This window comes from Ascaphus truei, chromosome 6 (genome assembly GCF_040206685.1).
Source record: "Ascaphus truei isolate aAscTru1 chromosome 6, aAscTru1.hap1, whole genome shotgun sequence".
Lineage (NCBI taxonomy): Eukaryota > Metazoa > Chordata > Amphibia > Anura > Ascaphidae > Ascaphus > Ascaphus truei.
The window spans coordinates 109,768,658-109,782,959 of NC_134488.1; the positions used below are offsets into that span (position 1 = coordinate 109,768,658).

The following is a 14,302-nucleotide window of genomic DNA, read 5'->3' on the forward strand; positions in this document are numbered from 1 at the left end:
GGTGTAACATTTGATACTGAATCTGGTTTTAATTGCACTGACTATCTGCTTCCCCAGTTTCTCAAAAAAAATGGTTGCAAAGCTCTTTGATACATTGACGTAGCCCTGATGAAGGTTGATTTGTGAACCGAAACATTGGTGTTCTAAATATGGATTTTGTATAATACACATATGTCTTGCAACTTAGTGACTGCTGTGTGCTGTGTCCATCATGCTGGGGTTCGGTGGGAGGTATTGAATCTATATATATCTATATGTATACCCACATATTTATAAATATTTTTTTAAATCCTATTGCAATCGATCACTACTTACGGGGCCGTGTTGTGGCCCAGAATTGCACCTCTTTTGCTTTGAGACATAGGGGGTTGTTTTCATTCTGCTGCAAAAACTGGAGCAAAACTAGAAAAAAATGACTGCACCAGTTTCTTTAATAATCATTGTGCTATTTTCTGCACTGGTTTTTGTCCCAATTTTGCACCTAGGAGGCTTTAATAAATGGGCCTCTTTGTACTGAGTGCAGACCGTTTAGCAAAATGGAGCAATGGGAGTGAATGATGTGCGGGGAGCACTGGAGAGTTTAATGTCCCACATGGTAATTTGCTGCCATGTCTGTGAAGGTTCAGGTAGGTCTCACTCCTTTGCTTCTAACACCACTGTCTGGCACTGATGCTTTGCCTGATACTGCTGTGTGTCAGAAACAAGCTCAGTTTAGTTACGTATGTATTTGCTGCCCATTTCGAACCCTGACTGGAGTTGACAGGCCTGCCACAAACCTCAGCAGCTATCTCTTCAGCCAACAGACCATGGCTGATACTCGGGGACTGCTGTTATCTTTCCTCCCCTTTTTCCCATCCCTTCATTACTCTTATCCCTTCCCCTCCCTTTCGCTATGCATTCCCCTACTCCCCTCCTTTTCGCTCTCTCCCACCCTTCCCCCAACCATTCTGTAGAATTAAGTTCAAACATGACATTAATGGTTAGTACAAGTGTCACCAAGAGGAACCATCCTGTTGGTTTTCATAGCTCCGAGAACGTATTTATTCATTACTGCTTCAGAGTGGCACAGTCATTTGGAGCGGCTGCCAGCTGTGGTTGAGGAAGACCCGTAAGTGTGGAGATGTGCCCGGGTTCGCAGAAGAGCTCCTGCCTCTGAAAGGTGATAGAACAAACTTCCCTCTTCCCTACTTCCTTCTCTGCTTTTAGTTTATAGCCAAAGGGCTGGTGAACAGAAGATTGAACGGTGCATTGGTTAACGTGCCATGGTAATGAAGTGACTGTACTTTTATGAAATATGCAGTTTAAATTTTTTAGAGAATAAAATAACTTTGATAAATTATTTTGAAATGTATCCCTTGCTTCCCCCCCCCCCCCTCCCAATATAGCTTAATCCTTTTGATAATATTCCTTATGGCCTAATTATACTCTGCTGCATTCTGTATTATTACTTTTTTTTAGCACTTTAACCAAGTACGTAAAATACCAAATTCCATGCTATACGTGCGTGTATGTGTGTGTGTGTTAAGTTTGTAGAATCAAGTCTGTTCTCAAGTGTTCAGGAAAGGCTTAGAAAGTTTTGGTGGGATCCTTGTATATGCTGAGTGACTAGCAAGCTGTTTTCCAGGTAGGAACAAAATATATAATTGCTTAGTCCCTATAGCACAGGAGGGTCACACACTGCATTGGGTTATTAGTCCTGTTTTTCTTCTATGCGCCGCAACTCTCTGTGACAGTGTTTTGACACCTTTTCACCTTTCCACCTTTCTCCCTTACACCGCCCTTTAAATAGCAACATTAGACTTTTATGAAAATAAAAATTTATAATCATGTATATTCACATCACACGGTCAGCGTTTTCATCCCTCTACATATATTAAAACAGGCACTTTGAATCTCTGTTCCAAACAGTTGAAAATATACAGGCAGTATAGTTGTGCTGGTGCAACAGGCAGCAGGTTAAGTGACTTTGCAGGCTCACATGGACCTGAGACCTTTTAAGAGAGCTGTGAAGCTATTGATATTCCCCCTGTGTACAAGAATGTGTTAAAGGGTTTGCCTGGCTGCCCTGCTCCCTGCTGTAGCTGTATGTAAACTCATTGACCCTGGAATATACTGGGTGAACGCTGATGGTAACACCTGCTTTTTAGGAGCTACAGTATGTGAATATTTGTTGAGTCACTGCAGTAGTTTAATTACCAACAGATAATCCTCTTTTTTTCGAAGCAAAAATAAAGTGCGCCAAGCCCAATTCCTGCAGTGTAATAGGTGATTGCGATGAAAGGATTCATAATAACTCAGTGGTAATATTGTCAATGCCTTTGAAGCAGGTGGACATGGTTAAAACCCAAGTGTTCTCTCCTTGAGACCTAGAACAAGTCGCTTTAAGGTTGCTGCCTCAGGCACCAAAATAATCCATAAACTCCCAGTGGAATCAGAGTTATTGTGTCTGCAAATTTCCATGTTCAGCACTGTGTACATTTTCAGTGCCATGGAAGAAAATATATATTTATTAATACGGAAATAATTCTACAATTCTTCTCATCTGTTACCAGCTTCTATTCTTGTGCCTCTTCTTTCCATGCCCCCCCCCCCCCACTTATTTGAATCTTCTTGTTCCTTTTCCTTCTCTCTGTTTTAATGCTTCTTAAGTCCCTACCCCTCATTCCCCTCATTCCTTTGCATAGAACGTATAATTCAATGCAAGGAACTTTCACGGTTTTGAAGGCTGCGTGAATATCTTGTGACATACAGATTTTGAAACCAACTTCGTAAAAAAAATTTTTTACGCTTGGAGATATTTTCTTTAAATGCACCGATCTCTTATAATGAAGCAGAACCAAAAAGTAACACATTGTAATTAAGAAAAATAATAAATACGAAAATGGTACCAACAAGTATCAATACGCTTCCAGCACTGGATTTCAGTACAAACGGAGTATGTAGAGAGCAAATAGTGTATATGCAATAAATAATCACTCGAATGATAGAACCTTTCTGGCAGGTGCAGGTTAAGAGGCATGTTTAATACTCAGGAGGAAATACCCTAATGGAACTGGTTGATTAATACTGCAATTGCATAGTAATTTTTCATAAGCATGGTATGAGTCTCAGGAAAAAGAAAACAAGAATTATTCATACAGGGTGCTTTGTAATTGTTCTAATAGCACGAATAAAAATGAGAAGAAGGGTAGTTAATATGATTCATACGTTAAAACATATGTCAATGCTATTATTAATGGAAGCGCACGGCAAAAAGTACAGTACCTAATTCTCCAAATAATACAGTGTAAGGTTATTAACTTACTTTTAGTTTAAAGTGAACAAGTGACCCATACTATCTTCATCAGTTTGTGCACCAAAATATCTCTCTCTCTTGTGAGTTGTCCAGGTAATTCCTAATGTATACACCCAAAACGTCCTTTTCTACATTACCGGATATATGGCTTTGTTTACCATTCCAGTAGTTTCTTATACAAAAGTATACGTCTTTCTCATAGTGGCTTGTAATGTACATTGATTTTTTTTTTTTAAACTTGTATTTTTATTAGATTTTTTAAACAAATGGGGAAGGAAGGGGTACAAAAAAGAAAAAAAAGGGAAGGGGGGGAACAACAATTTTGTATCACATTTCTTACAAACACAACAGTCACATAAAATATATTACAACATTTGATAAACACCATATTTTACACTCAGCACTCCCAAACCCTCTCTCCTTCCGGGGTCATACCCCTATCCAGCATCCCAGGGCTCCCAGACCCTATCATACTTCCTTGTGGTATGATTCAAGAATGAGGTGAGTTTCTCCATTAATTGAACATCATTGACCCTTCTAATAACCTTCCTTCTGCAGGGCGGGTGTGTCTTTTCCACGCTGTTGCTACAGCGCATCTAGCCGCCGTTAAATGTACATTGAATTTTATAAGTGTAAGGTCCTCTGGTCGTAATATTATTCCGGTTGAAACAGTTAAATCCTTTTTCATTATATTTTCGGCACAGGAGGGTTCTTTAAAACATTGTTTTTTTCCATGCAAAGTGTGATATTTAATTTAAGACCGTTTTCCAGAGTTTTGGTTTAAAATGCGTTGATCATGGTTTTTTCCCCACCAATGATCCATCATTAATTCTACTTTACCTGTCAATCCTAACCCAGCGTCATTAGTACACGCAAAGCGTATTTTCTGGTATGGAAAGTGGAAGTGCATATTGGTTACTCCATTAAATTGAGATCATTTAAGTATTGCAGTATCCCACATTCAGCAGTTTGTGCTACTTATTGCTAGGAATAAATGACCCAGACTGACTCTTCCTCTTTCCATTCTCTCAGTTCCTCCTTTGCACACCTTCTACCTGACAAAGTGCACCGTCCCGTATTTTCTATCCCACACTTACTTTTCCACTTTCTTTATTTTGGAAAGATTCCCCTTTTCTGTTCCCTTGTCATAATTACTGTATACATTTTCCTCAAATAAAGCCCGAAGAGAATGATCCCAATGCATCAGAAATGTAGATTGGTTTTTAAATCAGACCCAATTACAGCCACATTGACCAGTGATGCGGTTTCTTGACCTTTTATACAGTCTGTGTATGTTGATCACCGTCTGGGTTGATGCAGAGAAAGTTGCAACTGCAGTCACATCAATACAGCAACACAACAACACAGCAACACAACAACACAGCAACACAACATGTTTAAGAGGAAAATACATGTATCCATCTGGTTCCGCAGATATATGTCAGACTTCACCTGCCTGTTTATGCCTCACATTCACAGCTGTGGAACAGTGTAATTAGTAATACTGTACTTCATTTTACTCACCAAGCTACTGCAGGTCGTACCTATTTCTTTCAAAGAAATGGCTGTTTCACGAGGCGTCTCCTCCTAGCTGTTACAATGATGCAGAATAGTCACGCTGGCCTTGTCACATTATACATACATTTAGTGCTTCTGCAATCAAACAGGATCACTACTGGTACTTGTGACATGCAGACCACTGTGTGTGTATGTTCAGGACTAGCATAATATATAACCACACGATGAGCAAGGGTTATCGGAGATTGAACACGTTTTCATAAGGAACAGACAATAAAGGACATTAGAAATACTGGTGTAGGCTCTCCGTGGTAAGCAGTAAAGATGGCTGACATAGCTCTGCAGTCGCCAATTTCATTTTGCAGTTGTGAGCCGCTTGAAGCAGTTTATTACTACAGTATTGGTATACTAATTAAATCTATCATCCTCAATATTCTATTCAAGTCATGGACTGCTGGGTTTATATGGTTGACGCAAATGACTATGTTTGTTACCTTCCATCTGCTTTCTGTTTTGTGTGCATACGCTGAGGATGTATGCTAAATATATGTGACATCGCTGCATGCGGAACTAGTGTGACGTCAACTTGCTGTGGCGACAAAAAGATGGCGAGGAGGGTTTGTGTGTAAGAGGGTATTTATTTCACTGGGTCACAATATTCGGGTTGATCCTGCGTTGTCCCCTGAAACGCTGTGCCTCCATCTTGTCACTTGCAATAAAGATACTTACTGGTGAAGATACCAGTATCACTTCCTGATTTCGCGCTGGGATTTAAATGGGCGCCCAATGGAAAGGCACCATGGATAATGGTGCAATTCCCATTGGCCCGCGTGATGTGAGACATTTGAACACCCATTTTGTTTCCCCTGGAGGGGATTGAAATGCTAGTATCTTCACCAGTAAATATCTCGGGAACCTAGGGGGTCCAGGAGCTATAAAAACAGGACCGTTCCCCTCCGGGGACCTCCTGGGTACCATCCTCTAAAGAAAAAACAGAGCAGCCGGAAATGCTACTTCAATGCTTTCATTGTTCTCAAAGTTTATAAAAAAGGGGCAACAGGATATAAAAATATATTTGAATGGAGTCATTACAATTTCCAAAAGCCTCGAGCCAATAAAATGTATGTTGGCATTAATACTGGTAATGATTGGGATGGGAATGCCTTCCAATGAGCCTGCCTTTAAGGTAGGGGTGGCCAACTCCAGTGCTCGAGTGCCACCAACAGGTCAGGTTCTAAGGATATCCCTTCTTCAGCACAGGTGGCTCAATCAGAGGCTCAGACAATTATTGAGCCACGTGTGCTGAAGCAGGGATATTCTTAAAACCTGACCTGTTGGTGGCCCTTAAGTACTGGAGTTGACCACTCCTACTTTAAACCCTTTGCTGGCAGAGAGCCTTTCAGCACTGGTCAGGGCCCACAGGAAGCCAACGGGTGAAGTGAATCAGAGAATAGAAATTGGGAAGAATAGGCATATTGAGAAGGAGCGGCTCAGTGAGTAAAGACACTGGGTGCTATGCACTAAGCAGTGATAAGTGCTTTTAAGTGAGATACATGCCTTTATATCGTGATACTGCCTGTTGTGAGAGTCACAAAGCAGTGATAACTGCAGTATCGTGCTATAATGTCTTTTTAGCCCACTTAAAAGCACTTATCACTGCTTTGTGAATCTCACAGCAGACAGTATCACGCTATAAAGGCATTTATCTCACTTAAAAGACTTATCACTGCTTTGTGAATATCACAGCAGGCAATATCATGCTATTATGGCTTTTTATCTCACTTAAAAGCAATTATCACTGCTTAGTGCATAACCCCCACTGACTCTTAAAAACAATGACACTGAGTTTGGATCAGGGCAGCCTGGTTTAATTCCCGGTGACAGCACCTTGTGACCCTGGGCCAGTCACTTTATCTCCCTGTGCCTCAACCACCACAATCATAGATTGTGTCTGTACTAACTAACGTATAGCGCCCTGGATAAGGACGCTATATAAATGTTGTTATAAATAATATATGCTTTATTACCTATACATACAGTGCACATGAGTTTCAGTGTATTACAGTATTTCTATGCACACGTGCTCTCTATTATCGGGGACCTTTTTCACACTAAAGCACCTCTGGTGTTGAGAGGGACTTTCCTGATTGCCCGTTCCTTGCCACTATTAGAATAGAGGCCCAGCACTAAAAGGATGTGTCTGAAAAGGAACCATTGCTCTGTACAGTCCGTAGGAGAGTGGTGTGATAAAGCTTAAGTTTTACTTAAAACATCAGTCTGCCAATATTTCCAACAAACTACTTGTCGATATTTTGGCAAATAGAATAATCCCAGCATTTATATTTGGCTGTAATTACAACCTCTATTATTCCAAACAGCAATTTTTTTTGTTTCCAGTTCTATTTTTACTGCAGTCAGCACACTACTGGGTGCTGGAAGAACAAGTGCGCTCCTCTTTGGTTTCAACATGTGGGTGCTGAGTTTACCTTGCTGCCCTCGGCATTATCAACTAAAGCCATCGGCATATAGCAAACGCGTGCCATGTGCAAGTCTGCCCTGACTCTGAGACAATGGGACATTAGCCAGGTTCCCAAGATATTCCACACTTTCCATGATAACTCTACTACTGAGTATGATGCCAGAGGGCAGATCCCCAATGCATACCATAGATCCAGCCGTCCAGGTCATAGCTTTTGTGCCCCATTGACAAGGTGGTTTTAAATACCTTTTCCATATTGGAGGCTTGCCAGGTAATAGGGATTGCCAGACATATCACATTCCACCGCAGAAGTATCTATATGATTGGTTGGTTCTGCAGTATACTGCAGTATAAACTGTAAACAACGGTGGACCTGAAAGTCCTTACATACACACAATGGAATTTACACATCAAAGCAACGCAAAGTGTATTTTGATGCACTGTACCACTTTATGCTTCTTCTGGGCGTTTGTAAAAAAAAAAAAAAAACATGGGTGATGTTACTACTTTTCACTCGCATTGTTTGGCGGGGAGACTTACACCATTAAAAACCTGGCAGACATACAGAAACGCTGAGACAGAAATACAGAGGCTCTGACAAAACATATATTTTCAGCTGCCAAAAATTAAAATTGCGAGTCACTGGAAGCAGGTGAATCCACCGTCAATTAAGACTGTCAGGGATAAGGTTAATGATATTATGATTATGGAGACGCTCACACGCTTTCTGGAGGATAAACAGTCTGGCTTTACAGACATATGTTAACCATGGATTTTCCACAATACCCAATCGAGGTTAGTAGCTAGTAATATGCTGTTAATGACGGATTCACTCAAGTATGCCACTAGTCCTAATGAACCCCTGTAATGTAGCAGTCTAAACCATGTACATGTGCATTATGAAACGGTAAACTATACATTGGATTGTAAATGCACCTAACCCCCTATCCCACGCCCTCTTTTTTTTTTTTAAATTTCTGTATCCATAAATTCCTTACCCCTATGAAAATGAAAAAACTTTGAGTTACAAAAAAAAAACAAAAAAAAACAAAAAACAGGCAGACATGATAACTTAGGGTAAAGGAGAAAAAAAAAGGCGCCGAATTTGATGCATCCCATTACATCCTGTGTGTCAGCATGTAACTTCCACCTATCTCCTACCACTGACAGACCCTAAATCACAAGCAGAAACTCTGCAACATTGGAGTCATTTGATGCATTTACACCTTGTCGGGATTAATTTTGTTCCTAATTTTTGCTACACAAAGACCCCCATATATTTTATTAATAAATGCTTTTTTTTTTTTTACTGTGTTTTAAAAAGTTAAGGACAATGGGCAGGTAATTCTCAGGACTTGGGAGTGCGTAGTTTGAGCAGATCAGGGAGAACTACGCCATTCCGAAAGATGGCAAAGATGGTTTCTGTGGGAGAAGGAAGGAATGTGCTTTGTACTACTATGTACGTGAAGAGGAATCTAACCTCCATGGCTGTGATTTCCAACTCCAGACCTCAAGAGCGTGCCACTGGTCGGGGTTTAAGAATATCCCTGCTTGATCACAGATAGTTCAGTCAAAAGGACTGAGCCACTGACTGTGCCACCTGTGCTGAAGAAGGGATATGATTAAAACCTGGCCTCTTGGGGGTTCTTGAGGACTGACGTTGGGAACCACTACCCATGGGTTAAAGTGTACTCAAGATTGAAATAGACATTGTTATGTCCCTTTTTAAGACGCCTTTGTAAACTTTCTCGTAATCATTTCCATTTATTCTTATATAGGAATATCCTTTAAATAGCTGGTTTAGATTCGTTTTGGCCACTTTTACATTGTATGCCTTATCCTTTTATAGTTATATTTGGGAGAAAGGACCTTGTAATAAAAATGCAGTTATATATATATATATATATATATATATATACATATATATATATATATATATATATATATATATATATATATATATATATATATATATATTATAGGGGTGCCAGGTGTCAAGTATTAAACCGGACTGTCCTGTATTTGGACACTATGTCCAGTAAACAAATAGAGGTAATTGTGCATACTGGACATGTATGTGTATACCATTATCACCTCTCTGGACATAGTGACCTAACCGGCTTGGGGGGCCGCAGGATTTCCCCAATTAGGCAGAGAGCAGGGCTGTTGCTAGGGGGCCGGACAGCTTCCTCCATCCTGATTGGCTACTGCTGGGTAATGTAGCCAATCAGGAGGAGATGTCAGGAGCCTCAGGGTGGGGCCAAGGAGAGGAGGAAATAGCATGGAGCGGAGAGGTGTGTGTGATGTGTCTTGAGTGCGTTGCATCTTTCACCATTGTGTCCACTATTTTTGGAGAAGCCACCTGGCAAACCTACATACACAATGTGTTTTTTTTTTTTTTTAATAAATCAGTTGTGTAGTATTAGATAAACCTTACGGTCTTTCTGTATTTTTATACATATATTTGTATATATTTTTTTCACTCTTTATGCCCTTTTTAATTAGTTAAGTGTCCTTGGGTAACTATAGCAACCATTTAGAAAAGCACAGCACTTTCTCTTTTGAAATAGGCAGACATATTGGGTGTCCGGGGGAAGCAGGATCCTCGCCGATCGATCACGGGAGAACAGATCGATTGGCAGCTTACATAATTACGTTGCCTTAAAAAGGTATAGAACTGTTGCATTTATTAAAGCAAAACAAAAAAGATGGCAACAGAGAACGCCCCTTTAATGAGAACTGGAATGAAAAATAAAGTGAATGGTGTATATTCTTAATAATGCTTGGATGTGCTGTGTTTCCTAATACAGGCATACCCCACATTAACGTACGCAATGGGACCGGAGCATGTATGTAAAGCGAAAATGTACTTAAAGTGAAGCACTACCTTTTCCCCACTTATCGATGCATGTACTGTACTGCAATCATCATATACGTGCATAACTGATGTAAATAAGGCATTTGTAACAGGCTCTATAGTCTCCCCGCTTGCGCACAGCATCCGTACAGACAGGGAGCCGATATTGCTGTTCAGGATGTGCTGACAGGCGCATGCGTGAGTTGCCATTTGCCTATTGGGCGATATGTCCTTACTCGCGAGTGTACTTAAAGTGAATGTCCTTAAACCGGGGTATGCCTGTACATCTTCGGAGAGTCTGTTCCTTAGGCTAAGTCCCCGCTAGCGCTGAGCGGGCGGCGCTTGCGGAGGAGACTTACATATATAGATATATGTAAGTCCCCACTCACGCGGTGCGCGCGGCGCTCGTGCGCATGCACACACGCTCAGCCGCGATCAGCGTTAAGATAAACAAAAAATCTATACTTACTCGCGCGCTCAACTCACCGCAATGCCGCCCCCCCTCCCCCGCGCCCAACAGGACACCTGGCGCTGATGCTTGGAGCGCTCTCCAAGCATGAGCGCGCTCAGCGCCAGCGGGGACTTAGCCTCAAACATGATGTGGTAAGAGACAGCGTATGAAGGTTGTAACTTGTATCCAATATATTGTACAGAACTGCAGCCTTGGCCACCCTGATAACACAGCGTATCATAGACGATTCAAACAATATTGGCACAATGTATTTCAGTATGACCCAATATTATACCAAAATTACCACTGGCATTAGCTGTATCTGTAGGTGTGGCTGGTTTATCTTACCCTTAGGAGCTTGAAGGACAGCAGATCACTTGGTCAAGGGGTGATGCAGGTAGACACGAAGAGGGGGGGGATGTATAAAAGACTTCTGGCTGCAAAATTGGAGGAAAGAAACTGCTCCACATTTATCAAACCCCCCAACAATATCGAAAGCAGCGGGAGTGTTTACTTTAATAAATATATATAGTGCATTTTTTATCTGCTCAATATTTCCCTTGTTTGCACTTGGAAGACTTTCATATATTATACCCAACTTGTGCAGTGGCAAGAAGGGTACTGGGGTTTAGAGGAGCTACTAACCATAAAACCACTAGTAGGATGTGCTAAATTGGAATATGAATGAGCTTTCATTATAAATAAAAACTATTTTCTTGTAACTACTGGACTTTTCTTGTATGTCATTCCTTTTGCTATTTTTTTTTTTATATAATAGAAATTGCATGATATTGGCTATTGACTATAATACTAATCCAAGCCTACATTGCTCTGTTCACAGCAAACACAGGGAACTGGACTTCCAGCTCTCCGGGACAGAGATTTTACTGAAATATTTACTGTAATATCTGTAGTCATTATTCCACCTTATTGTAGGCTTCTGTGTGCATGGGCATGCTGTATAAAATCGTACCTTATTCATCATAAACAAGGACTACTGGATGCATTACATAGTATGAGTGACCAATCTTACATGTGTATGTTTATGACAAGACTGTAACAATGGTATTTGGGACCAAGACTACATTTTTTAAGATGCCAGCGACTGAGCTCCAGATTAGAACCAACACTAACACCACCCTAACCCCTGTCACTAGTTTTAAATACCTGGGCATATGGTTTGACTCCCACTTAACATTCGGGATGCACTTTGATACACTGACAACCGAGACCTATGTCAAACTAGGTGTACTTTACAGGAACAAATCCTCCCTAAGTCTCCTGGTCAGAAAACGTATCGCACAGCAGATGCTAATGCCAATTATTGACTATGGAGACATAGTACATGGCTCAGCACCTCAAACCCACCTTAGCAAACTTGACACCCTATACAATTCAATTTGTCGTTTTGTTCTCCAATGCAACTACAACACACATCACTGCGAAATGTTCAAAGAACTAGATTGGTCATCACTAGAGTCTAGGCGCAAAGTTCACCTTTCCTGTCTTGCCTTTAAATTCTTTATGGGCAAGCTACCCAGCTATCTGAACAAGCTCCTCACCCTTACCACTTGCAGCACTATTCACCTGAGATCAGACTCCAAAAGACTGTTCATGGTCCCAAGGCTCAACAAAGTATCCGGACGTTCATCCTTCTCTTACCGTGCACCCCAAAACTGGAACATCCTACCAGAGACTCTCACATCCACCACCAGTTTAAGTTCTTTCAAATCTAAGGCTGTCACACATTTTAATCTGGTCTGTAACTGTTTCATTCGCCCATAACATATACAGTATTTTCTTTAACTGTGCACGCAATGTCTTGTATATAATGTATACCCTGCTCATTTATGTAACTGTATTTGTAACCATGTATTATTTGTCGTAACTCTGTGCCCGGGACATACTTGAAAACGAGAGGTAACTCTCAATGTATTACTTCCTGGTAAAATATTTTATAAATAAATAAAATAAATGTTTAATCATGTTCTGTACTTAATGCACCACAGGATGCATCTGTATTACATCTCCAAGTGTTGGCCAGCTCTCCCACGGCCCCTAAAAACACATGTCATCTTTTGGGAATCATTTTACCCCAGATGGGATTTGTTCTGTTGTGTAAATAAAGTGGGGTCTCTAAGGTCCAAGTTGAAAGAGACAATCCAAAGAGGTGATTGTGTGCAATTTTTTTTAAACATAGGTTTGAAGCATGGGGTCTTTGGCGCTGAACCCTATTGATTTCAGCTCCCGGGGTCCCCTGCTTCCGGAGATATTTACGTAGGGGGTGCCGGTAGCTGCTCCGCTCAGTGGATCACGTAATTGACGCTTTTCAAAGCTCCGGAGAGCTGCGGGCCAATAGGAAGTCGTGACGTCATCCGGTCGTGATGTCATCCGGTCGTGACGTCAAAGGTCCACATGACGCGGGAGCTTTAAACTTGCAGGAGATACCGGCACCCCCTTGGGATGTAAGTATCTCTGGAAGCAGGTGGTCCCCGGAGCTGAAATTAATGGGGTTTAGCTCCGGAGACCCACTGCTTCAATCCTCTGTTAAAAATGAAGAAAAAAATAATAATCACAAAACAAATCGCCGGCTTGGATTGCTCCTTCTAAAGTAACGCGGCGAGTGACAAAAAGCGCACAAAATTCCAAAGACAACAAAGTGTGTTAAATCTCACAAACACAAAAATAACCACCGTTTGGGTCTGAATGGGCCTTGGTTATTTTTGTGTTCGCAAGATGTAATTTCATATATTTTCTTTTCTTTGCAATTTCATGCGCTCTGGATCTTTTCACTGTGGTAACCCGATCAGCGTCGTTCTTATCATACATGTATTGCAAGTATTCTCTGTGATGTGGTAAGGCAGCGGTACGCAAAGTGAGGAGCGCGACCCCCAGGGGGGGTGCGAGACTGACTGTGGGGGGGGCGTGGGGTTTACAGAGGCCCCGCACGCTTCACGAAGGCATTTCAATTAAATGACGCCGCGAGATCATGTGATGTCACGTTCCCATCGTGCCGTCGGAGCCGAGGTAAGCGGGGGTGGAGGGTGGGGAGGGCGCGGAGAGAGGGGAACCGCCGGCAGGGGGGCGCAGGGAAAAAAGTTTGCGCCCCCCTGTGGTAAGGGTGCGCAATGCATTGCTGATTTTTCTGTTCAAAGTGATGCAATGGACATTTTTATTGCAAAATGAACGCTTAGAGGTCTTAAGGAAATGTGTCTCTTAGCAACTATGTATCAGTAAGCTATTTTTATTTGACCTCTTTTGCCCTGTTTGCATCAGCTTGTGCAAGGATGCTCAAATCCAGTCCTCAAGCCTGAGGTCAGGGTTTCAGGATATCCCTGCTTCAGCACAGGTGGCTCAATCAGTCCCTGCTTTAGCAGAAGTGGCTCAATCACAAGCTCAGTATTCAATATTTGTTTTTGTGCTGTTCATTAAGTTAAGCCTTTTAATACGTTTATACATAGCCCACTTTAAGTAACTCCACTAAGTATCAAGGTAAAAAGGGTGAAATTATGGGACAAAAACACTACAAGTGTATCGAAGAAAATGTGCATTCAAAGCACTAGTATTTTTTCTTTAATAAATCGGGTGCAATTTCTGCCCCATAACGTATCACTTTTGCCTTGATACATGTTTTCGAGATCTCTCTGCAATGAGGTTTATTGCAAACAGTCATCTAAACTAACTAAGTACTGCATGAGTAAT

At 41.3% G+C, this 14,302-nt stretch overlaps 1 protein-coding gene across 1 annotated transcript in view; it reads left to right on the top strand.

Annotated features, from left to right (window-relative positions):
* Positions 1-914: 914 nt before the first annotated feature.
* Positions 915-14,302, top strand: part of LOC142497663 (paired box protein Pax-6-like) — a 40,919-nt gene continuing 27,531 nt past the window's right edge. Inside the window, exon 1 of the mRNA XM_075605759.1 lies at positions 915-1,159. The gene's annotated coding sequence lies outside the window, so the exon portion shown is untranslated. The remainder of the gene's footprint in view (positions 1,160-14,302) is intronic.